The 25,162-nt window shown below is 35.1% G+C and overlaps 1 protein-coding gene and 1 pseudogene across 11 annotated transcripts in view; both read right to left on the bottom strand.

The window, feature by feature from the left end:
* Window positions 1–25,162, bottom strand: part of LINGO2 (leucine rich repeat and Ig domain containing 2) — a 1,279,451-nt gene that overhangs the window by 1,042,087 nt on the left and 212,202 nt on the right. The window lies entirely within an intron of this gene.
* On the bottom strand, window positions 2,267–15,531 carry LOC128932076 (regulator of G-protein signaling protein-like pseudogene; annotated as a pseudogene). Its single transcript, XR_013524968.1, has one exon. The product of XR_013524968.1 is annotated as a regulator of G-protein signaling protein-like pseudogene (transcript).

Below are 25,162 nucleotides of genomic sequence, written 5' to 3' on the forward strand. Positions count from 1 at the left end.
TACCAATCACTACTAATCACAAGGTCTACAGGAATGGAAGAAGGACCACAGCTGTTTTTAAAATTACCAAATGCTGGCCAGGTGCAAATGCCAGCCAAGTGCAAATGCTGCTCACACCTGTAATCCCAGCACAGGCATGTCAGTGCACAATTGCAGTTCCAGCTACTGGGGAGGCTGAGGCAGGAGAGTCACTGGAGCCTAGGAATCTGAGGTTATACTGAAGTATGATGGCATCACTGCCATTTATTCCTATCCCTCTATTCCCATGTAACTTCATTATTTGGGTTATTATAACATATAATATAATATATTAAAAAAAAAACATATATATATATAATATGGGAGACTGAGGTGGGTGGATCATAAGGTCAGGAATTTGAGACCAGTTTGGCCAACATGGTAAAACCCCAACTCTATTAAAAATACAAAAATTAGCTGGATGTGGTAGTGGGCACCTATAATCCCAGCTACTTGGGAGTCTGAGACAAGAGAATTGCTTGAACCTGGGAGGCAGAGGTTGCGGTGAGCGAAGACTGTGCCATTGCACTCCAGCCTGGGTAACAAGAGCAAAACTCCATCTCAAATAAATAACTAACTAACTAAATAAATAAAATTACCAAATACCACGAAATCAGAAAATGATAGAGAAAGATTATGCTCACGTAGGATTTATTGGCTAAGAAGCATTCGAACATTGCTAATTATATAAACCCAGCTATATGCTATAAGTTGTGTAATAATTGCAACAGGTACAATTCTCCAGATGGTAATACAATCTTATTACCAAACTATTGTCAGCAAGACTTCAATCTGTGTCAAGAATGGAACCAAGCACCATAGTGCACACAGGTTTGTCTTTCACTTCCTTTTTGTCCCATCCTAGTAGACAGGCCCTGAATTTCTAGTTCCAAGCAGCCAAATAAGGACTCAGGCAAATCCTGGCCCCTTGCATAGTCTGGCAATTTATATATTTGGGGTATATACGGCTTAGGATTTCATAGCCAGGGAATACTTGTAAAGGAATCCATAAAACATAGCCCATAATTATATTTTGCATGTTTATTAAAAAGGAGTAAATGAAGCAGGACTCATCCACATCCTTTCCTTCTGGACTCAGGAGAAGATAGGATGTGTACTTAAACTACAATTTATAATCTCAGAACCTCCTCCAACTCCTGAAGAGCTATTTATCATCTCAGTGCTAAATGTAGCCTGGAAATAGAAAATGAACCTCCTGTAATGAAAAGTCTGAAAGTTGCAGCTATAAACAACTGCATGGAGAGTTCTGGGCGGAATTTATACAGACTGTAACCATCGTTCAAGGTGAAGAAATCAATGACAGCACAAAAATCATCCACTGAACCTCAAGAGACACCTCTTTTCTCTGTGTTTTGCTTTTCTATATAGTGTTCTCATTCCTGATCAAATTTGCTCCTCAGGGAGTACTAATTGGCTAACAGCTACAGAAGTCTGTTTTGTTCTATAAACTAACATGATCAAAGAGTGCTTCATGGAAAACTTAACATCAATACTACTTCTGACTTCATCCAAGAGAACTGTTATCCCTGTAATAAGTTTGTTGCCACTTTGGAGTCTCTTTTCCAAGCTCTTCAAAATATTTAACAAGCTTTGGGGAAAAAATACAGTTATTTAAAATAAACAAACAAAAAAAATAGGTCATTTTTTTTTAGACATTAAAGAGTGTATAACCTACTAAATAGACACAATACTGAAGGTATGGTGGGAACTATTTATAAAACGTCTTTTAAAATGTCTATTTCCTAAAAAATTAGCCAATATATACCAGGTAGTAGATATTCTGTGCACTTTACCTGTATTAAATCAGTTAATCCTCATGATAATCTTAGGAAGTTGGTACCACTGTTAATCACAGTTTACTAAAAAGGAAACCAAGGTTTAGAGAATTTAAGACTAAGTCATTTGTCCAAATTCATACAGATAGTAAATGTCCACATCTTTCCACTTATCCATTTAGATCAGAAATGCATTATTTTTAGATCACATTTACTTAAAACATTTTTGCATTTACTTTTTAAAATTCTTAAACTATAAAAAAAAAATAATAAATTTGCCCAACTTTCTTCACACTACAAATAGGTATTCAGGCTATTTCCTTCTCTCTTTCTTTATAAGGTACTGTTACATAGCTAAATTATTGTATACATGTAAATTTTAAAACATTTTACTATAAAAGTATCAAGCATAGAGAAAAGTTAAAGGATTTTATAGTAAGCACCCATATACCAATAACTAGATGTTGCTATTAATATTTCACTACATTGTTTATCATATATATCCATCTATTATATATTTATCATATATCATATATATTTATCATATCTCTATACATCTATTGTATTATTATTTTGTATCTTCCTTTTAAGTTGACATCTTATCTTACTTTAATCCTAAACATACATACTTCACTTCCCTTAAAGAGATTCACCGACACATTCATCAGGCCATGCTCAGGCCTAATCCTAGAAGTTTACGCTTTTGAAATATTTTCTTCTCATTCTTTACCTTTGCAATACTCCACATGCTACTTATCCTTGAAGGTCTAATTCCTATATTTCGTTGTGCAAGTTATTAATATTTTGCCTATGTTGTCTCTAAGTAAGACACAATGTTCTGCATTTGTTTAAGAGTGTTTAATGCTGACAATTACATAGAAAAGGGGAAACTGATATTTCCATTTTTTAATCTCTTTAAGAGAAATTTGCATCACATGGAGATTCCACATCACAATAAGACATTTTATAGAAATATTTGAGAAGAGTAATAACATTGCAGAACTTTCTGCAATGTTGGAACTATTTTATATATCACTGTAAGTATTTAGCATTGGGTTATTAATTAATTTAAGTAGTCATATATAGCTAATGGCTCAAGACTAATATATTGAAGATAAGAAAGGAAGTGTTTCCTATCATGTGTTCAAGCAGTTCCACTACTGGTTGTGCATCCAAAGGAAAAATAATTATTGATCTATCCAAGGATACCTGAACCCTCACTTTACTGAGGCATTATTCATAATAGCCAAGATATGAAATCAACCTAAGTATACATCAATGGATAAATAAAGTAAATGTGGCATGTGTATATACATACATACACATACAAAATAGAATACCATTTAGTTATAAAGAATGAAATCCTGTCATTTGCAGCAACGTGGATGCAAATGTAGGTCATCATGGTAAGTGAAATAAGCCAGGCACAGAAAGACAAATATCATATATTCTTACATGTGTGAGCTAAAAAATTTGATCTCATGGAGTTAGTATAATGATAGTTATCAGCGGCTGGGAAGAATGTGCGGGAAGAGGGGGATAAATAGCAGTTGGTTAATGGGCACAAATATATAGTTAGAAGAAATAAGTTCTAGTGTTTGATGGCACAGTAAGGTTATTACAGTTAACAATAATGTATTGTATAGGTCAAAATAGCTAGAATGAAAAAGTTTCGAATATTCCCAAAACAAAGAAATGATAAATGTTCTAGGTAATGGATATCCTAAGTACCTGGATTTGATCATTACGCATATACTTGTGTCAGATACTTTGTCAGGTGCTGAAGATACAAATGATGTGTGTGTGTTTGTATACATACATGTATATACTCTGTTTCCTCAAAATACGTATGTATATATACATATAGGTATACACACGTGTACATATATATATTCACACATTCCTTTAAGTATGTGTATACACACCCCATATATGTACACACATGCCCTCTGTACATATACAAACACACATAAACTGCACAGGAAATATTTGTTCAGTTTTCAGGAGTTTTGCTTTTCACCAACACTGGTATCTCAACTGAGCTACAAGTTTCTATCAAGAATATACAATTAAAAAAATAGAAGACAATAAAGGAAACAGAGCAGATAAATAAGATTAAGTTTTGGTATAATCCCTAGGTTTAGTAGTTTAGAGAAAAAGATGAATAGCTTAGTTTTACATAGATGGAATATACATGCCTATGAACTGTGGACACGGGATGGTCTAAGATAAGGAAGGAAGCAAGTAGGAAGAAGGAAGTATTTCCTGTGCAGTTTCAGGAGTCTTACTTCTCACTAACACTGGTATCTCAACTGAGACACTAGTTTATATCATGAATATCCAATTTAAAGAACAGAAGACAATAATCTTATATTAATCTTAATAATCTTAATAATCTGTCTTTTAGAGCTAAGTTGGCATTTTATGCATCAAAATGGTAAAGAGTAGAAATGGCATGCATTTCATTCTGATAATGAACAGGTAGAGTTCAGGTTTTATTTAATTACATCAATTCTTAGGATAGAAAATCAAGAGTTAACTTAAACTTTATTTGCCTCAGATAAGTCAAAAGTGAATAGTGAAATATTTACATAAAAGCATGATCCAAGTATTTCTATTCAAACCCAAGTAACCAGAACATTAATATCAACCCAGATTACTAATCTCTCTTGAACCCTTCCTTTTCAAGGAAACAAATACTAGCATTTTATTTCAAGAAACTTTCAAAAGAAAAACAAAGTCCAGAATATAACTGGGAACAAGAAGACATTCATTCCAGTTTTATACATATTTAAATCACTGGACAATAAGGATTAATATTCAGAATCATGTTTCCTTCACATTGCAAGTTTTGTAATTAATGTTTACTTTTTACCACTACATTATGCTTTCTGAGAAAAGGAATTTATAAATGTGCACTTAAAAAGGCTTACCTGGAGCAGGTTAAAACAATACATTTTCCTGCATAACATATAGTTAGTTAATTGAATCGATCAATGAGAACTCTAATACTACTTCTTAAAAATCACTTTAGCTTCCTTTTATGATTTGCAATACCTTAAAATATCTTTAATCTTTATGAAATTTCCAGATAAAATAGTAGTAATCATTACTATCCCCTGATCAAACATGAAATAACTATATAAAAGAAATAGAGAAAGTATAAGTAAATATAAATATGTCCATATGGCAGAGTATTTCTCAGGCCTAAATATGTCTTCATAAGGGCTGCATAGGGAAAGTTTAAATACAAATTTGTCTAGATAGGATATTTTTGTGAAGCAAAAACCCCCAAAGCCAATTAAATGACTAGTTTTATCCCACTTGTGTGCCTATAGAAGCTCCATCCAGAGACCTATTTTGATTTAGATAATCTAGGGATAGAGGAAAATTTTCTTTTAGCATCTTTCCAAAAGTTGCTCAGAGGAAGGTGATTTGTCCCTTAGGCTTTGTGACATAAAAGTTGAGATGGAAAGGCCACCGCCTCTCAAACTGTGCTGAATATTCTTATCCTGAGAAATTGAGAGGTTGAAAAAACTGGTTAAAATCTGAAAAGCAGGGATTAGAACAAAGGAATAAGAGAGGGTAAGAAGCAGGATAAGAATTGAGGCCTCTTTACCTTTAAAGAACTATGAACAAATAGAGAATCACACAATGATAATTAGTAGCTCTGTTCTTATATTCTTATTCCTTAGATGTAGATTGTTCTCCAAAGATGTCCATATATTTATCTATTATAATCTGTACATCAACTCTGTCAGGTAGGCAGCGGAGAGTCTATTTTTCCAGATAAAGCAAGGTTGGTGATAAAACAGCATAAAAATGAGTAGCCATCATGTGTTGGCTATATATTAATTCTCTTAATTCTCACAATTACTGTGTGAAATATATAGTATTATTACTCATATCTCATGCATGAACAAATGAACACATAGACATACCAACTGACCTGGTAACTTACGTCACTTAGCATACGGTAGAGGTAAGGTTAAACATCTAACTCTCTTGACATGGAGCGTATTTTGTTTATTTGTTTTTCAGTAGACCACATTGCCTCCCATGAAAGAGTTTAATGTATTTCATAAAAATAATGGGGAGTCCCCAAGATTAACTGCTTTCAATGTCAGGAAGAATTATTTAAACAACAGTTAAAAGCAGAATTATTTTAAAAGAAAAATAAATGGAGTATATTGTTTTTGCTTTTACCTAGAGGTATGGGTACTCTTTTAACTAATATCCACTTACTGTTTTATAAAATTGAGTTCTCCCATTACTTAAAGAACAGAGAAACTAAATATATTGAGAGCTGAGTGACAACTGCTTATGGTCATAATTATTCTTCAAGATTTTCACCTGTTTTGGAAAAAAAGAAATAAGGCATTGAGAGTATTTCACGTATGACCATACAGTCTGCCAGTTGTGGAACTAGAATGTATCTCTAATGCCAACTGCCTTACAATGAAAATCTTCTATTACGAGAGCATCCCTAGAGCTGAGTCCTACCTGCCTTATTTGTTATCTGCCTTGAGGCCCAAATTTCACACTCAAAGTTGAGGGCTTTGCTGAGTTCCCATACCTAACACAGTTCCCAGATAATTATTTTTTGACAGACTTAAAAAAAAAGGCATGAAGTAGAGCCTAAAGAATTTAACTGAAGCAATATTGTAAGGAAAAATAAGTGTTGGAGAATACAAACTATCCTACCACTAGGCCAAGAACCAGTTCCTAGGGGACTAAAGAAAATGATAAAACTGAAGCAGAAGGAAATAAACCTTGTATCATTTCTGGTAGTAAATGTGAGAAGAATAAAACCAAATATGACCAGGGGCATTCCTCCACATTTCAGTCACCTTCTCTTTTAGAGAGAGAAGCTAGGTGCATGGGATGATCATGTTATTACTTTTGAATTCCTGACTTTCTGCCGCCTACATCATTCAGTTATGTTTTATCACCTTTTATTCCCCTTGGCAACAAGATTAACCATTAGTCTGAGTCGACTGTAGATATCTAAGAAAAAAATGTTATAACTCATGAACATAGTCTTGTCAGACAAGGTTAGGATTTATTTCTGATAGACAGGAAGGGAACAGGTGTTTTTAATATCACTAAAAACGTAAGATGTATGGTGTTCTACCTATTTCTTCTCTTTAACCTCTAGCAGAGTGAGAAAGAAAAAGAGAGAAGTTAGAGAAGATATATGCAATTTATTGATCATTTTCAAGTAAGTTTTAGTAAGAAGATTTAAGAAAACTTTACCAAAACCATAATATTCAGTATAAACTACTTTGTTTTATGCAAATAATATACATATATTAATGAAGTCACGCACACCAAATTAAACATTGGATTTGATTCTTAAATTTATATTATTTGATAACCCAAAGTAGACTCTTCAGTCATACTTTTATCTGAACTTTATAATGGACTAATGAAATCACTAATAATGTTATACAACTAGAACAAAATTGGCAACATTTAACAGAAGAGCCACAGATCACAGAAAGGCATCAGTATAAAACTGATAAATGATTAATTGAATAAAAAGATCTTTTAGACTTACAGAAAATAGACATGCCAAGTTTTGTTCTAGAAATTGATTATTAAGACATTTCGCTTTCAAATACTGGAGTGGCTGGGCTACATCTCCTTTTACTTTGTTACCAAGCCTGGATCCCTTTTATCCTGTTACAATGAACTAGGAGATGAAAAAGCACAGTAGATCTCAAGGGACTTTTCCAGGGCTAAATCGCAAGCAAAGTTTCTTCAGATGTTTGTTATTAAAGCAAAAATCTCACTATAATGAAATTAATGTTTACTTGCCTATCTTGCTTACAATATTAGAAGCTACCTTACCATCTTAAAGGTAGGAATAATGTTGCACTCACTTTTGTACTTCCAAAGGCTATAACAGAGCCTGGTATATATTAATAGCATGTAATATGTCTTTTGATGAACCGGTGTTTTCTTTCTTTTTTTTTTTTTTTTTTGGTTGAGATGGAGTTTCACTCTTGTTACCCAGGCTGGAGTGCAATGGTGTGATCTCGGCTCACCGCAACCTCTGCCTCCTGGGTTCAGGCAATTCTCCTGCCTCAGCCTCCTCAGTAGCTGGGATTACAGGCACGTGCCACCATGCCCAGCTAATTTTTTGTATTTTTAGTAGAGACAGGGTTTCACCATGTTGACCAGGATGGTCTTGATCTCTTGACCTTGTGATCCACCCACCTCGGCCTCCCAAAGTGCTGGGATTACAGGCTTGAGCCACCGCGCCCAGCCGAACTGGTGTTTTCAACCTCTGTGTTCCAATATAAATGCAGAGAATGAGTTAGATCTCAGAAGTCCTTTTTAGGTATTAAACTTCATATTCCAGATTCTAGAACTAGTTTCATTTTTAAAACAAAGAATTATCTTCAGGTTTCTTGCAACTTGTATTAATTTTGATGTATAAAGTGCATTTTTAACACAGCCGATGGTATCTTGAAAAAATTTGACATGGGAACCAGCTCTTTATTGTTATCAAACCACAACAGAGTGCAATTAAGACATATGCCTATGGGTTATAATAGTTTCTTGTAGACACATGCTCTCAAAGGAACATAGTGATTCTTATCAGAAGTCAGAAATAAAGGAGAATGTGACAGCACAAGTATATAACATAGTCATTTCTTCATTCAATCAATAGTTATATATAAATTTTATTCATAAGATTAAATCATTAAAGACAAAAATAGTCATCCTAGTAGAGATCAAATTTTACTGGTGTTATAGGTAGATAATAATAAGCATAGCATACTAGTAAATTATTTATACATTAGAAGATCAGCACTATGCTAACAAAAAAAGGAGCACACAGCAGATTAAGGCACATGGGATGTCTAATGGGACATCATTTTACAAAGAGTGGTCAGCACATGCCTCTTTGAAAAGGTAACATTTGAGTAAAGCCTTCAAAGGAAAGATTAATACCTGAGAAAAAAATTCCAAGCAAGAGTAACAGAAAGTGTAAGGACTGGGGGCAGGTAGTGGTCCCTGCACTGGTAACAGGGACTGAAGCAGGGCTAGGAAAATTAATATAAATACAACAAAGTATAAAAGGTAACAGCACATCATTACTTTGGCTTTTGAGCTGAGAGAAATAAGAAACCATTAGATGGTTTTGAGCTGGTTTGAGATTCAAAAGGTGATTTTGGCTGCTGTTTGAGAAAAAGCTATAAACAGGCAGAGGTAGAAGCAGAAAGACTGGTCAGGAAGCGGCTCTAATAATTCATTACCCTGGTCCTGATAACTTGGAACAGGGTAATAGCAATAGTAGAGATCCTGAAGAGTGAGTCTTTTGATTACGGTTTCCAAGAAGAATTAGAAGGATTTGCTAATGAATTGATGTGGGTATGAAGAGAAGAGTGGAGATTCAGGAATGATTCTTAGGATTTTAACATGGGGCCCCCCCAAGAGTGGAGTTGCCATTAAATGAGATGAAATAGTAGCTAAAGCAAAAGTTTTGTTTTTGTTTTTGCTTTCCTTTAGAAAAGTAAAACATTATGTTTCTTTGTAATGAGTTTAGGATGTCTATTAGACACTTAAGTAGGCAGTTAAATTTAGAAATCTAGAGCACAGAAGAGAGTTTTAGGTAGAAATATGTGTTTATGAGTCATCCACATGTACTTTGGATTTCTGACAATGAGATATGTTCACAAAGGAAGTCAGTGTAGGTAGAAAATAAAGAGTAGGAAGGGGAAGAATGGGAACAGAAGGGAACAATAGGGAAGAGAAGAGATGAAGTCCTAGTACTAAGCCTAGGGTGTGTAAGTGTTAGGACGGCCAGGGAAAAGAAGACTGAGCCAAAGAAATGGAAAAGAAGTGGCTGATGAGACATGCAACTGGAGGGTTTGGACTCCTGGAAAGCTAGTGAAGAAACTGCTTCTAGGATAAGAAAGACATTTCATTTGCATTTCAAAATCTAACCTTGGAGTAGGGAGCAAAATGGTAGAATATAAGGCTCCACCAGTGAGCCCCCTGACAAGGACACCAAATTAACAAGTATCTACAGAAGAAAAACACCTTCATCAGAACCAAAAATCAGGTGAGCACTGGCAGTACTTATTTTTAACATTCTATCCCTGAAAGAGGGAATGAAGAGGTAGAAAAAATCACGAAGCTAATGCAGCCCCTCCTCCATCCCCCAGCAGTGGCAGTGTGTGGAGAATGTTCCAGTGTCCTGGGGGAGGGAGAAGATAGCAATTGTGAGGCATTGAACTCGGGGCTGTATTGTTAGAGCAGAAAAGAAAACTAGAGCAAACTCAGCTGAAATCCACCCACAGACAGAGCATTTAAACCAGCCCTAGCCAAAAGGGAATTGCCAATCTCAGCAGTCAGAACTTGAGTTCCTGCAATCCTTGTCACTACAGGCTAAGGCACTATAGGTTTTTAAGTAAACCTGAAGGGCAGTCTAGGCGACAAGGACTGCAACTTTTACGTGAGTCCTAGTGCTGAACTGGGCCCAGAGACAGTGGACTGGGGGACATGCAACCTATTGACACACCAGCCAGAGCAGTTAAGAAAATGCTGGCATCACCCCTTCCTAAAGCCCAGGCTGCACAGCTTGCAGCTCCAAAAGAGACCCATTCTTTCCCCTTGAGGAGAGGGAAGGGAAGAGTTGGGGAGGACAGTCTTGCATCCTGGATACCAGCTCAGCCATAGCAGGATACAGAACTGGTCAGAGTCATGAGACCCCTGTTCCAGGCCCTAGTTCCTGGACGATATTTCTAGGCACACTCTGGGCAAGAAGGGAACTCACTGCCTTAAAGGGAAAAACCCAGTCCTGGCAGCATTCATCATCTGTTAAGGAAGAGCATTTAGGCCTTGAATAATCAACAGCAATACCCAGGTACTATGTCAAGGGCCTTGGCTGAGCTCTGAGACTTGCTGGCTTCAGGTATCACCTTGGCCAACAGTGGCATACAGCACTAAGCAGGCAGGCTCTTGTAGTCCTAGATTCTAGGACTTGATTCTTGAATGGCATTTTCTGGATCTGCCCATTGCCAGAAGGGAGCCCACTGCCCTAAAGGGTGAGTCCCAAGCCAGTTAGCATTAAGCACAGGTTGACTTAAGAGCCCTTGGGCCTTAAGGAAACATTGGTGGCAATTTGGTATTACTCTCTATGTGCCTATGGTGGTAGTGGCCATGGGGTGTGTTAGACTTATTGCTATCATGAAAACAGCACACAAAAAAATGGCCCCCATGATTCATTTACCTCCCACCAGTCCCTCCCACAACATTTGATTATGAGAACTGCAATTCAAGATGAGATTTGGGTGGATACACAGTGAAACCATATTAGGAGACAAAATGAAAAAGAATAAAAAACAATAAAGCATGCCTATAAGATCTAGAAAATAGTCTCCAAAGGGCAAATCTGAATTTTCAACCTAAGAGGAGGTAGACAAGGAAATAGGGGTACAAAGTTTTTTCAAAGAAATAATAGAACACAAACCAAAAAAAATATATCAGTATCCAAATACACGAAGGTTATAGAACACCAAGCAGATTTAATCCAAAGACGACTACCCCAAAGCATTTAATAATCAAACTCCTAAAGATCAAAGATAAAGAAAATATCCTAAAAACAGCAAGAGAAAAGAAACAAATAACATACAATGATGCTCCACTATCTCTTGCAGTAGAGTTTTCAGTGGGAACCTTACAGACCAGTAGAAAATGGTGATATAATTTGGTTGTGTCCCCACTCAAATCTCACCTTGAATTGTAATAATCCCACAGGTCAAAGGCAGGGCCAGGTGGAGATAATTAAATCATGGGAGCAGTTCTGCCATACTGTTCTCATAGTAGTAAGTAAGTCTCAGGAGATCTGATGATTTTATATATGGGAGTTCCCCTGCAAAAGCTCTCTCTTGCCTGCTGCCATGTAAGATGTGTTTTGCTTTCTTTTTGCTTCACGCTGTAATTGTGAGGCCTCCCCAGCCATGCGGAACTGTGAGTCAATTAAATCTCTTCCCTTTATAAATTACCTTGTCTCAGATATCTTTATTAGCAGTATGAAAATAGACTAAGATCGTACCATATTTAAAATGCTGGGAGAAAACACTTTTGCCTTAGAATAGTGTATCCAGCAAAAAAAAAAAAAATCCTTCAAACATAAAGGTTAAACAAACCCTTTCCTAGACAAACAGAAGCTGAGGGATTTTGCCAACATAAGAACTGTCCTACAAGAAATGTTAAAGGGAGTACTTCAATCAGAAAGAAACAAATATTAATGAGCAAAATTACCTGAAGATACAAAACTCACTGGTAATTGTAAGTACACAAGAAACACAGAATGTTATAACACACCAACTGTGGTGTATAAACTACTCTTATCCTAAGTAGAAAGATTAAATAATAAACTGATCAAAAATGGTAATTACAACAACTTTTCGAACTATAGGCATTACGACAAGATATAAATAGAAACAAAAATATGTTAAAATATGTGTGTTGTGGGAGGAAGTTAAGGGTTAGTTTTTATGAGTTTTATTTTTGATTGCTTATGCAAACAGTGTTAAGTTGTTTTTAAAGTAATGGGTTATAAGATAGCATTTGCAAGCCTCATGGTAAGGTAAAATAAAAAAATATACAATGAATCCATAAAACTTGACTTTCCTTTCAGAGCATGAAGCTATTCCAGGCATTGCAACTGTGCACAGATGTCAGAATTCTATAGCAGATAGAATATGGTCACAGTAACACCAAAGAAAGGAAAAATAATTATTTTTTATTGAATATCTGCTATGTTCCTGGTACTGTATTTGTATTATCTCTTATCCTGCCTTCTACTTGCAAAGTTCTTAGATACTATTATCCCTATTTTAAAGATGAGAAAATCCTGACTCAAAATTAAAAGACATTTCCATTGTCATGAAGTTAGTGAATATTGGAGCCAGGATTGGTATTCACTTTCAATGGACAAGTCAGAATTTCTTGGGCTGTACTGATTGCTTTGCTATAAATGACTTGGCAACCTCAATGAGTCATTTGAAATATCTGGGCCTTACGTTACTCAACCATAAACATATAGAAGCTATCAACTGAAAGAACAATTGTGAAGGCAATAAGATGCACATAGTATGGCTTCCTTAACTTCTGAAAAAGTACTGAATAAAAGAATCACACCAAGGTGCAAGATAAAGGCTTGAGGTTGCCTGAGGTTAGTCTAAGATGCTAATTTATCTGCTACTGGCATGATTTACACAGAAGAGAAGATTCTTAGGAAAACACAGAAAAAAACCCCATAATCTATAGCCTCTAAGTCAATAGAACGATAATGCCCCTAATCAGTACATTTGACTCCAACTTAATTTCTATTTTAAGGCTGAAATTTATACTGACCTCTGAACCTCAGGTGCTGACTCAGATGTTTAATGCAATATAAATTCAAGAGTAATGGAGAACTTACAAAATGACTGTGGCATAACCTAAACTTTTACTATTAGAAAAGAAGGCTACTGGCCTTAAACTTTCTGCTATAAGGCCTAGCACTTGCAAGTGCTCAGTGCCACTTGCTCTGTGGCATAAGGTTATGAAATGGCAATGCTTCCTACATGCAAAAGTAGAAACAGCCATGTTATGCAAAATTATCTACAACATCCAACCCACTGAGGCTCATACACAACTGATGACTTCATTATACAGAATTATAATGGGTCTCAATATTCTATATTCCTTGGCCTTAATACTTGTTCTTTTTTTTTTTAAAGTCAAATATTGCATGTTCTCAGTTATAAGTGGGAGCTAAATAATAATTACACATGGAGATAGACAGCAAAATAATAGACAATGGAGACGTGGAAGGGTGGGAGAATGGGAGGTGGATAAGGGATGAGAAATTACCTAATGGGTACAATGTACAGTATTTGGATGATGGCTACACTAAAACCCCAGACTTCATTACTTCCCAATATATCCATGTAACCAAACTGCACTTGAACTTCTTAATCCTAAAAACATTAACAAATACAAATACAAGATCATCTGGGACACTTCCACCAGCAGTAGCGTTCTACTGAAAAGTGGGTCAGAGACTCCAACTTCTTAAAAGTGCCTGTCCTAGTTGGAGGTGAGAAACATAGAGAAACCCCTCCTTAATTTCTCTCCAGATGCAGCAAGCTCAATTTCTAGGTTCTGCATGCCTAGAAGAGGCAGGGTTTGAGGCTAGTTTCTAGAAAGTCTATCCCCTCTCCCATTGCACACTTGGACATAGCAGCTCTGAACTCAAGATTTCCGGCTCATGCCTAACGCTGAACAGGATACAGCTGCATGGCAGATATCATGAGTCTTGGTTAAGTAAGGTTACTTGATGAAGAATTTTGAGCTGAACTTATGGCTTCCCGTTGAGAGTGAAACCACTCAATACCTCTGAGCAAGGTGAACCTTAAGACGGCACTGTCTCCTCCACTCCACAAGGAATACTTGTCCACAGACTTAGGAGAGCTTTTTCTGTCCTTGAACTTCTTCTGCCTATGCTGTAAGTAAGAGCGGGTCACCTTCCAGAAACAAAACCTTTTCCAGAAGTACATAATGATGGGGAAGACAGACATGATAGCCCCATGGAAGATTCCCCGATCTAGGTAGCCCTCTGTGATGGCAGCAAGGGATTCAGAGACAAGCTGAGGGTGACTCAGCTTTGGAGGGATGTCAGAATTCAGGAAGAGCTTTTGGATGATGTTAATTTTGGACCGCATTAGGATCACATCATTCTCCTTGTATACCCGGTTGGCCTGCAGCACGTGGGCTGAACTCACCAGATTGAATTTCTCCATTTCAGAAAAGAAATATAGATCATTGATCACAAAATTGACAGTGATAATCCTGTGGCCAAATCTACGGCGCTTTACAAGGGTTGTTTCTCCATTCTCTTTGTCTGCACTCTGGATGTTTGTGGTGGGTGGAGCTGAACTTCCCTATGTGCTTTGTGGTGAGGTGAAATTTTCCTTGCTATTTTGCATTTCCTGGTGAAGACAGTCTTCAAATTCCTGGTGCTTACTAGAATTCGAAATAAATCTGTGGTACCTGCAAAAGCTCCTGATAAAGCTGATCATCCTCAGCCAGGCTTTCTTCTGGGATTCCTGTAGGCAAGTTGACACTGTCTTTGAGGGTTTCCTAGATGAAGGTTATAATTCACTTTGTACTTCCACCTCCTGAAGGAGAGGTGGGAACAGGTCTTGATATTCTTTAAACCACTTTTCTTCTATAGATTTCATAATATGCCCCTGGAGCTCTAACAATTTGGTCACGCTGACATGATGCATGTGAGCAATTTCTTTGAAAATAGGGGCATCACACTGCAGCATTTCTTCAGGAGAGAGATGGCCATGGAAGAAAGTCTTGATTACTTTCTCTACGAGAGACTTGCAAGTCTTTTCCTTGGTCTCTATACTGATCTTCTGTACAGCTATGAGGAATTGCAATGGACTTCCAGCCTTCCGTTCTTTGAGGAACTCCTTGAAGAACTCCAAGTGCTGTGTATTTAAGACGACTTCTGCGAAGTTTCTGGGTCTCATTGTTTTTTTCCTTACACGAGATTTTTGAGGAAGGACATTTTCCTGTTTGAGCGTGAAACTCTCTTTTGTTTCTTGATAATTTCCATTGCAAAATCAGAATCTCTGGGACACACACATTCTTTAGCTCTATCCACTAAAAAGATCTGATTGCAGTGAAGCCCCAGTAGCAATGAGTTTTATTACTTTTTCATCAGCTTAAGGACCTTAATATTAGGACTTTGCTTAGATTAGCTAGCATTGTCACCCTGGAAACTCCAGTGTCCTATGTAATTACACAAATTGATAATCTAAAATAGCAAGCATCTCAGAAATTTCTGAAGTATTTATAATATATTTGTTAATAATTCATGGTCAGAAACAAGCATATGAAATTAAAAATGACTGAATTTAAGTTTCCTGATCATATATAATTACTTAAATAACTAAGTCTTTGGTATTCACCATATCAATTATGGAGCATCTTAGGTGATTGATTTTCATTGGTCTCTACCTGAGTTAACTTAATTTTTCAGTTCTCTTTCTTCCAGATTCTTATTAATTAATTCCCACAAAGAATTAATTCTATTTTCTCCCATTACCTACTTGTAGGCTGTGATTCTCCTTTGACCAGTCCAAATGCCCTTATCAGAGGATTAATAGGTAGTGCCTTAATAAGAGTAGAACTGAGACATTATTGAAGGTCAGGGGACTGCTTTCTCAGTTTCCAATAAGTAAGTGGCCCATCTAATACCTTCAAGCATAGCTCAGCTATTTTTCCTTTAAAGATAAAGTTACAACTTAGAACCCTAGACAGCAACCTCAGCTATACTTTTCTCTTTATGCCTAATGTAAACGTTAATTCCCAAACCATATCAGAAGCAATAAAGATTTAGTCCATTCAATTTCATACCATGATCTGGAGAAAATTGGATCTAAGGTCTCTACATGAGAAGATCATGCAATTGATAGAGATAAGCATATAAGCCCACCATATAAAAATGTAACAACACTCAACATTGCACAATAACTGACTCTCAACACTAAGCAATGAAAATTGCATCTGTTTTTAGTCACTTCTTACTAGACTTAAATTTAAACTACACTTTGTGGCAAAAAGGTGCCATCAAACTGAATTTCCCACATGTTATCTGTAGAGAAAATCATTTCAAAACACTGATAGGATAGTTATATAAGATATTGGCATTAAGTCATATACATGCTGAGCTCTAAATAAGCCAAAGAACAGAGTATTGGTATTTCCTAAGTTGCACTTCAAGGAAGTCTACATCATTTAAAAAAAAGGTCTTATCTTAAGTTGATATTTATTATTCTCAAGTTTTGAGGAGGAAAGGAATGAAATGGTCTATCAGTTCTCATTAACTCAGAATATAAAAATATCTGGTAGACTCATGGCAGATGGTTTGAATCAGTCTGACAATGTGGGTAAGGATTTAGTGGCAATTTATATTTTGTTAGAAGGAAATAACCATAGTAATATAGTGTCATTTCAGTTAGTGTTTATAAATGTAAAAAAAATATGCTAACACTGAAACTTTTACTTAGGTCACCTTGCTCTATTTTTTCTGATTAGGAGTTCTGTAATTTATATGAATAATTTATTAGAAGAAGTTACCAATATTCTTATGACTCAGGTACATTGATGAGAAAAAACATAAACAGAATTCTTGGATAACACACCTAGCAAGACTATGGCTAAAGTAAGTAAAGCCATGTAATACACACACCAATAAGGGGCATTTGTCTATATTATATGCAATTGGAGAATGGCTTCTGTCCTGCACAAATTCCTTTTTTCAGTCAACACAGGCTAAATATCGTATCTTTGTGGAAGAAAGAGTAGGCTTCAGAAGTAATTGCTTCATAATCCTTAGGGATACTTTCAGTTTACTAGACAAGTCTGTACTGATCTGTGTGTATGTTATAAGTTCATTATATTTATGGTTTTGAAAGCATAAAGTGTTTTAAAAATATTCATTTTCTTTCATTTTCTAATAATAGGGGCCTGTACTTCATGCAATTTAATTTTCTAGACACTATTTATAGTGTTATGGCAGTTTTGCTGTATCGCCCTGATGTATGATTTCTAATTATTTGGTGACCAAGTCAAAGCTCAAATGAAAAGAAATTTGTATCTAAGTATACATCTCTCTCTATATACATAAAATAGCATTGTAAGATCCCATTTTTCCCCATGGATGGACATTTTCCCCATGGATGGACAGTTTAGTCTAAGCCAGAAGGTAATTGGGTCAACCACACCTGGAATCTCTGAGGATTTTAATTTCTAGTGTCAAAAATCAGCTTGTGACACATTGAGCTGAGTTGAACCTGACGCTAAGTTCACTGGGAGCTGAATTTCTGCTGAACAGTATAAATGATGTAGCTGTCTTGAAACTGAAACTTTCTGAATTCCCTAACTGACAGGATCTATAAACCTGGAAAGAATTCACAGGAAGTTATTTCCATAATCACAGAACTGGGAAACTAGAACCACTGGAAAATGAAGAAATGTATTTTATTCATTTAGGGATAGTAGATGGTATCATTTAAAAAAAAAGTCATATTGATATAAAAAATGTTATTTAGACTATGGCAACCAAATCTTTTCCATTTCCACTATATATGTGAAGAGTAAAATATACACTTTGGGGAATTAGGAATATATAGAAACACCATGAAACCCAAAGTCATTAAATATTAGATGTACTGGATTGTCAAATATTGAAATAAATTATTAAGATGAATGTGAAATCTGATGTTTTGGCAGCCTACATTAATTTTCATCTTCCTGGGGTGGAGGGAGAACAACTGTAACTAAAAATAGTGCTTTGGGGCTATATTAACAGCCAATAATATATTCATGCAGCAACGTTTCCTGGGTATTTCTGTGCCTATGATAGGTTATATTGTAGCAGTTATTGGAGTCCTGCATCTTCTTTCCAGTCAACAATTGTGAGACCGTGGGGAGGAAACCTAATTAAATTTCAGTTTCCTCCTTTTATAAAATAGGAATAATATTCTAGAGATTGTTCACATGAAAGTGAGATAAAACAGAGTATTTTGTTTGTATGATGCCTGACACACACTAAATCCTCAACAAATATTGAGAATATGTTGTTTCATTTTAAACTTAGATGAAATAATATGGAGATGTTGGGTACAACAGTAGAATTTACTACTGCCCATTTTTCTTCCTCCAAAGCTTTTCTGCTCTAATCAATGCCAAGCATTACAACCAAGTCTTAGAACACAAAAGAACACAAGCAAGATAACAAATGCCGTAAAATTATCCTTCTATTTTAATCTAAGAAAACAGTATTGCCAACACAGATAATCTGAAGAATGCTGAATAAATTATGCATTTCCTTTCAGAAATAAAATGTATACTCTCATTTTAGTCTGTACAAGTATATAGTCATATATTGATTAGAATTATTTTTATTCCAAATATCATTTAAATGAGGTATTGGAGTCTTGAATCCAAAGATAGGAGTGAGACTGAACACTAAACCCAGAAATTCCAATACTATCAGAACTGCCCAATATTTTTTTCTTCTACCCTGCATGTCTGATTTTTGTTTTTAATCTTTTTTATCTCTTCCCTTCTGTCTCTGGTTATCTTAGTGTTTGTTTCTCTGTTTTTGTCTGCTTCTTTGAGCTATAATTTGAAAATTTTTGCTGTCTTTAGTTCCCTCATTTTTAACTTATTGGCAAAAATTTCTAGAAAATACTATTTTTTATTTTTTTCTTTTTAAATGGGGAGTTTTGATTTAAACTAGAGTCATTCTGAAAAGTCTCAGTGATGGAGGATTTGTGTAAAGACCTCAAGGAGGTGAGAGTGTGAATCTCTCTCTGTTTTTTTTTTTTATCTTGCTAATGGCCTATTGATTTTACATATCTTTTCAAAGACATAGGTTTTTGTTTCATTTATCTTTTGCATTTATTTAGTTCCTTTTTTTGGAAAAAAAAGAAAGAGAGAAAGAAGGAAAAAAGAAGAAATAAAGGAGAGGAAGAAAGAGGAAGAGGGGGAGAGAATGGGAGTGTTGCTTTATTCTAAAAATGGGTATTGAAAACCTCTTTTACGCCAACAATTGTGCTTAATTACGGCCAACTAATATTTTATTTAAACCTGTGAATAGGTTTGATGTGGTACTGATAAAAGTGTATATTCTGTATATTTAAAGTGGAGAGTTCTATAAATATTTATTAAGTTTACTTGCTCCGGATCTGAGTTCAAGTCCTGGATATCCTTATTAATTTTCTGTCTCATTGATCTATCTAATATTGATGTTGAAGTCTCCCACTATTATTGTGTGGGAGTCTAAGTCTCTTATGTATCTGGGTGTTCCTGTATCAGGTGCGTATATATTTAGAACCCTTAGCTCTTCTTGTTGCATTAATCCTTTTAGCATTATATCTTTGTTGCTTTAAAATCTATTTTATCAGAGGTGAGAATTGCAACTCCTGTTTTTTCTTTCTTTCTTTATTCTTGCTCTCGATTTGGTTGGTAAATCTTTCTCCATCCCTTTGTTTTGAGTCTTTGTGTATCCTTTCATGTGAGATGGGTCTGAATGCAGCATACCGATGGGTTTTGGCTGTATCTTTTTATTGAGGGATTTAGTCAATTTAAATTTAGGATTATTGCCATTTGATGTTAGCTGGCTGTTTTGCCCATTAGTTAGGCAAAATATATTTTATTTCTTAACATTAGTACCAAACTGTCAGGTAAGAACCATGATTAGACAGTGACAAGAAGTTGTCCACCTATGGCTCTGTCTCGTGGACCATATGGTGGCTTTCAAAGAGGCCATAGGTGGTAGAAAAGGTAAGAAGGGATATTTCCAAAAAGAGAGCTGATGCTGGTTTAACAAAACAATAAATGTCCTCTTCAATATATACTCATGTCCAAATATATCACATATATAGAGATACATAGGCATTTTTGTATACATATATTTTATTTTACACACACACACACACACACACACACACACACACACACACAAGTAGCCCTGAAATTTATTTCAAATGGGGCCTTTGAATATGTCAATAGATTTGTATGCTAATAGACTGAACACTATATATTGATTCTTGTACACATGTGGGTCTATGCCTCACTCATAAGAAAATGAAAAATCTATACATTGATGCTACAAAGTAAGAAAAAACATCAAATCCACTAATTATAACAATTTTGGTCACATTATGGGTTAGACCATTAAAACATATGTGTGCTGGACAAAATAAATGTAATAGTCCCATTCTAAGTTAAATAATATATTGCTTGACAATAATATATTGTCAAATTTGAGACAGGGCTCCTGATGTAAAGCTAAATGACTAGCCACTCAATGTCAGGTTAGGGAAAACAAGAAGATACTATATTGCGGTTCAAATAAACTAAAAACAAAATATCAGTGCCTTCTGTATCACCCATATTCATTTCTAAATCTTATATGATATATAGCCAACAGTTATTGCCATCTTCACATAGAATTATGGTATGTATCATCCCCCTATCAGAACCACAAGCAAACAATGTCTTGATCTTTGCTCCTCCCAATCCAATATGCCATTCCAATCATGTTTACAATTTTAAAAGGCAATTCTATTTTCTGAATCCTTGAGCAAAATTAATGCCCTTTTTTCCTTTATACTCTAGATCCAAACCATCACCAAACCACATGACTATACCTTCAAACACATTCAGAATCTGAATTTTCCTCCAGCTTCATAATGACCACATAGGTCCCAGCCAACATCCTCTCACCAAGAGTATTGCAAGAGTCTTCTAACTGATCTCCATACTTCCATCATTATGTGTGTATAATCCATTTTCAATAGTAGCCAGAGTAATCTTTTAAAACTATTAAATAAGGACATCAGTCTTTTAGTCAAATCCTTTCAGTGCTTCTCATCTAAATCAGACACAAATTCTGTATCATGGCCAGAAAGTTGTATAGAAACCACAATCCTTCCTCAGTTACACCTTCCATGACATATCTGGAGAAGAGTGATAATCTCCTCTTCCCTCCTTTGCGTGCTCCATTTGAGCCACATTAGTTTATTTGCTGTCCTCAAAAACACTAGGCATACATGTGCCTCCAGGCCTTAAGACTTTCTATACCATGTCTGGACTGCTCCAGCCATCACCATATGACCCTGTCTCTCTTTGCTTTATTTGCTCAAAGGTCACCTGCTCAGGGTGACCTGAGTCCACTCCATTTAAAATTGGGACCTCCAGTTTCTTATCCCTCTTCTCTGCTTTATTTTCTATATCTTGTTTATTATCATCTGGTATAATCTATATTTTATTCTTTTATTTGTATATTATCAATATCCCCATACCCTACATGGAGAATGTAAACTCCATAAGAATGGTAATTTTTGACTATTCTGATAACTATTGTATCATAATTGCCTAGGATTTCCCTGGTACATCAACAGATGTTTCAGCTGAATAAAGTGATTATTGAGATGGGAGGGGTGAAACTGGACCTTCCCAATAATAGACAATCACTAGCATCATAAATCTTATTTTTCTTACTGACCATAATCAACACTTTGCTTCTCTTCAAGTAAATGATTGAACTAAAGGAGATATTATATTGAGAGGAAGTAGTTAGCTTCTTAATCAACAATACACAAGTGCATAGTGCTTTTATATGCATTGCTCAGTCTATCCTTCAAACACTAAGAGCAATATAGTGCTATCTCTGGGAATATAACAAAGAATCTGGAATCAGTAATTTAGGCAGGAACACGTATCTACTGGCAGAGTCTAATCTCAGATTTCTGCTTTCAGTCAAGGAATGCCTATGCCATCTGAAATAAAATAAGTTTATTTTTCTTCTACTTAAGATCCTTAGAGAGATTCTAAAACCACATCAAAAGAATAGAGTATTTCCTATCTGAACATCATTTCCCTAATATACTCATGAAATTTCCCTGACTTTAATTTAAAGTCATATCATTCTAACTCTTGGCTGCAATGGTAAACACTTTATTCCCTTATACATCACCTTCAAATCAAAGCACCAAGCAATTCTCACTTTGCCCCCCTCTTGGCAAACTTATCCTAATTCCACTGAACTGAGTACTAACATGGAGTGGCAGATAATGTGGTGGTGATGGCAGAAAATCAAACGGTATTGAATCCAGATGACTTTGGATGGTGTAAATTCCCACCCTCTCTACCACATATCTACTGTTTCAAAGTAGTGCTCCAATAAATGGTGCTTTCAAGAACTTTACCATATTTATTGAGTTTCTACTATATGTGAAACAGGAAACATCAGGAACAGACACAAAGATGAATAAATCAGGCTCCATTTCTACAAGAAGTTTACAAATCGGGGGATGCCACATGCTGGGAAATGCAGCCTGGTATATTGAAAGAAAATTGGAATGAAATTTGGAAACCCAGATGTGATTCTGCCTTCTTCAAGATCACACTTTGATTCATCTGCCGGCATAAATGTTACAGCAAAGAAATAGAGTCTAGAGGAAAAAGAGTCTAATTTTGTTTCAGTAATCAGATATATAAGTATGATATGGTTTATGAGTGTGTTTCTCAAAATGCAATGCTTTGAATTATCTATATGAAAACTGGAATAGATAGATACTTTAAAAATGCAAATTTTGAACTACTACTGAATTGGTGTCTGTGGGATAGGAGGAGGACTTGGGATACACATATTAATCAAACCTCCGAGGTGATTCATATGCATTGTAAAGTTTAGCAATTGAGCTAAGAAAAAATATAATGATTAAACTAAAATAAGCCATCATTTAAGTCTTTTACTAATAACTGAAAAAATCTTTCAGGGTTAATAAATGGAGGGAGATGCTCAGAATGAAAGTACCCACATTTCTACTCTCAGTAAAAGTTTTGTATCATGTGTAAGCCAACTTCTACAATGCAGACCAAGGCCACAAGTTGCCAGTTAAATTTAGCATTCTAAGTCCTATGGAGGTTTGTCTTGTTGGCAAAAAATGGGTAACAGCTCAAGTGTTTTAATCCATTTGAACATCTATATATTTCAAAATATTTGAATATATTTTCAAAATAAGGCATCATATTTATTTCTGTAATAGTATGTAATGATACAACAAAATAAAATTTTAGTAGCTATCCCTGAGAAATAATTTGTCTACAGCTTTCACAATAAATATATGAATCATTACCTGTATTATGCCAAAATACCGGGAAATTTTGAAGAATTTCATATCATAATCATTGTACAAAACATCACAAAAGAGAATTATTTTACATAATAAAATCATAAGCATTATAATATCTTAGAATAAAATAATTCTGAAAATGAAAAACTTTACCTTATAGATATCACCAATAATATATAACTAGCTTTCATACTCACTACTACTAAAAGCTTTTGAAATAAATTACAGTTTAGCTGAAATGTATCTGCATTTGTTTTGTTCATATATGAATCTTTTGTTTGCTAGTGTCTGAAAATTCATTTGGTTGTTTTTTTAATGCCTATCTCTCACCTATTTTTCCCTAATATTTTATCATTGGAGGTACGTAAGAAGAAATCACATGAACTCAATAGTCAGTGGTAGCTAAAATGTTGCCAGTTTTGTTATAATTAGGGGTAGACAAAATACTATCTGTGTACCTTGTCTGAGCCATAGCCTGTTTTCATACTACCAGCAAGACAACAGTTTTATCATTTTTAAACTATTATTAAGAAAAAGAATGAATATATGATGAGACACGTATTGTGTCTCTCAAAGTCTAAAATACCTACTACCTGGGCTTTTGCATAAAATATTTGGTGAACCATTTATTACAATATATAAGGAATCCTAAAAAACAAAGCAAAAAACTGATTAAGCAAATTGCTTTGCTTTCCATCAGCAATGCTGAAAAGTTCATTGCCAATGTTAAATAAGGGATATAGTGAACTAAAACTAATACAACGTGAGTAGCAAATAAGAAGAAATACATAATACAGTGATAAGAAATTAAAGGTCTTAAGAATGATAAAATGGAAGGCTGTAGGGCTATTTAGAGCATAGTCAAATATTTGTACACAATTTCAATAACTTGAAAGTACTAATATATTTCCTGAAACTATAGTAACTTATCCTCAAAAAAATAAACATAGTGACTACAAAATTGCATAAGTATTTATTAAAGAATGTGTTTAAGTCTACATCAAATTCCATTTGACAGGATAGGTAACAAAATACAGTATCTAGTCCAAAAATATAGCTCCTAATTAGCATTCAGAAATCTTTGCTGAGCAAATTAAAGGGTTTCTCTTTTATTTGTTCTAATAAAAAAATTAAAATGATGTTCAAGTGTACCCTCCATTATTGTCGCATCAACTCCTTAACAATGCTAATAAATGAGATTTATTTATCAGCACTGTACACTGATATACCTTGCTCCTCAGGCCATCATCCTGTGTCTGTATGTGGAGGGTTTACAATTTCAGTCAACCAAAGTCTTCAAGTTTTCTCCACTATCTAGATATATTCACTTCTGTCTTTGTTCAACTGTAAGACCTTCTTTTCAGAAGAAAGCTTTTTTAGAAAGGCATACATGCACACAATATAATCCCTTCTTCATTCTCTTCTCATTTTATCCTCCCAAAGAGTTTCTCAGTTATGTCTGCAGTAATCTTATACTGCATAAAATGTCAAAATGTTCTAACACGTAACACAAAATCCGTTTTCTAGCCCCTGGCTCAGCCACAGGGAAGAATATGTTCTCATTTGGTAATAGTTAGGGATTTTGAAGTTTTCATAAAGGTGGAGAGTGCTCAG

The sequence above is a fragment of the Callithrix jacchus genome, chromosome 1, assembly GCF_049354715.1.
Source record: "Callithrix jacchus isolate 240 chromosome 1, calJac240_pri, whole genome shotgun sequence".
NCBI lineage: Eukaryota > Metazoa > Chordata > Mammalia > Primates > Cebidae > Callithrix > Callithrix jacchus.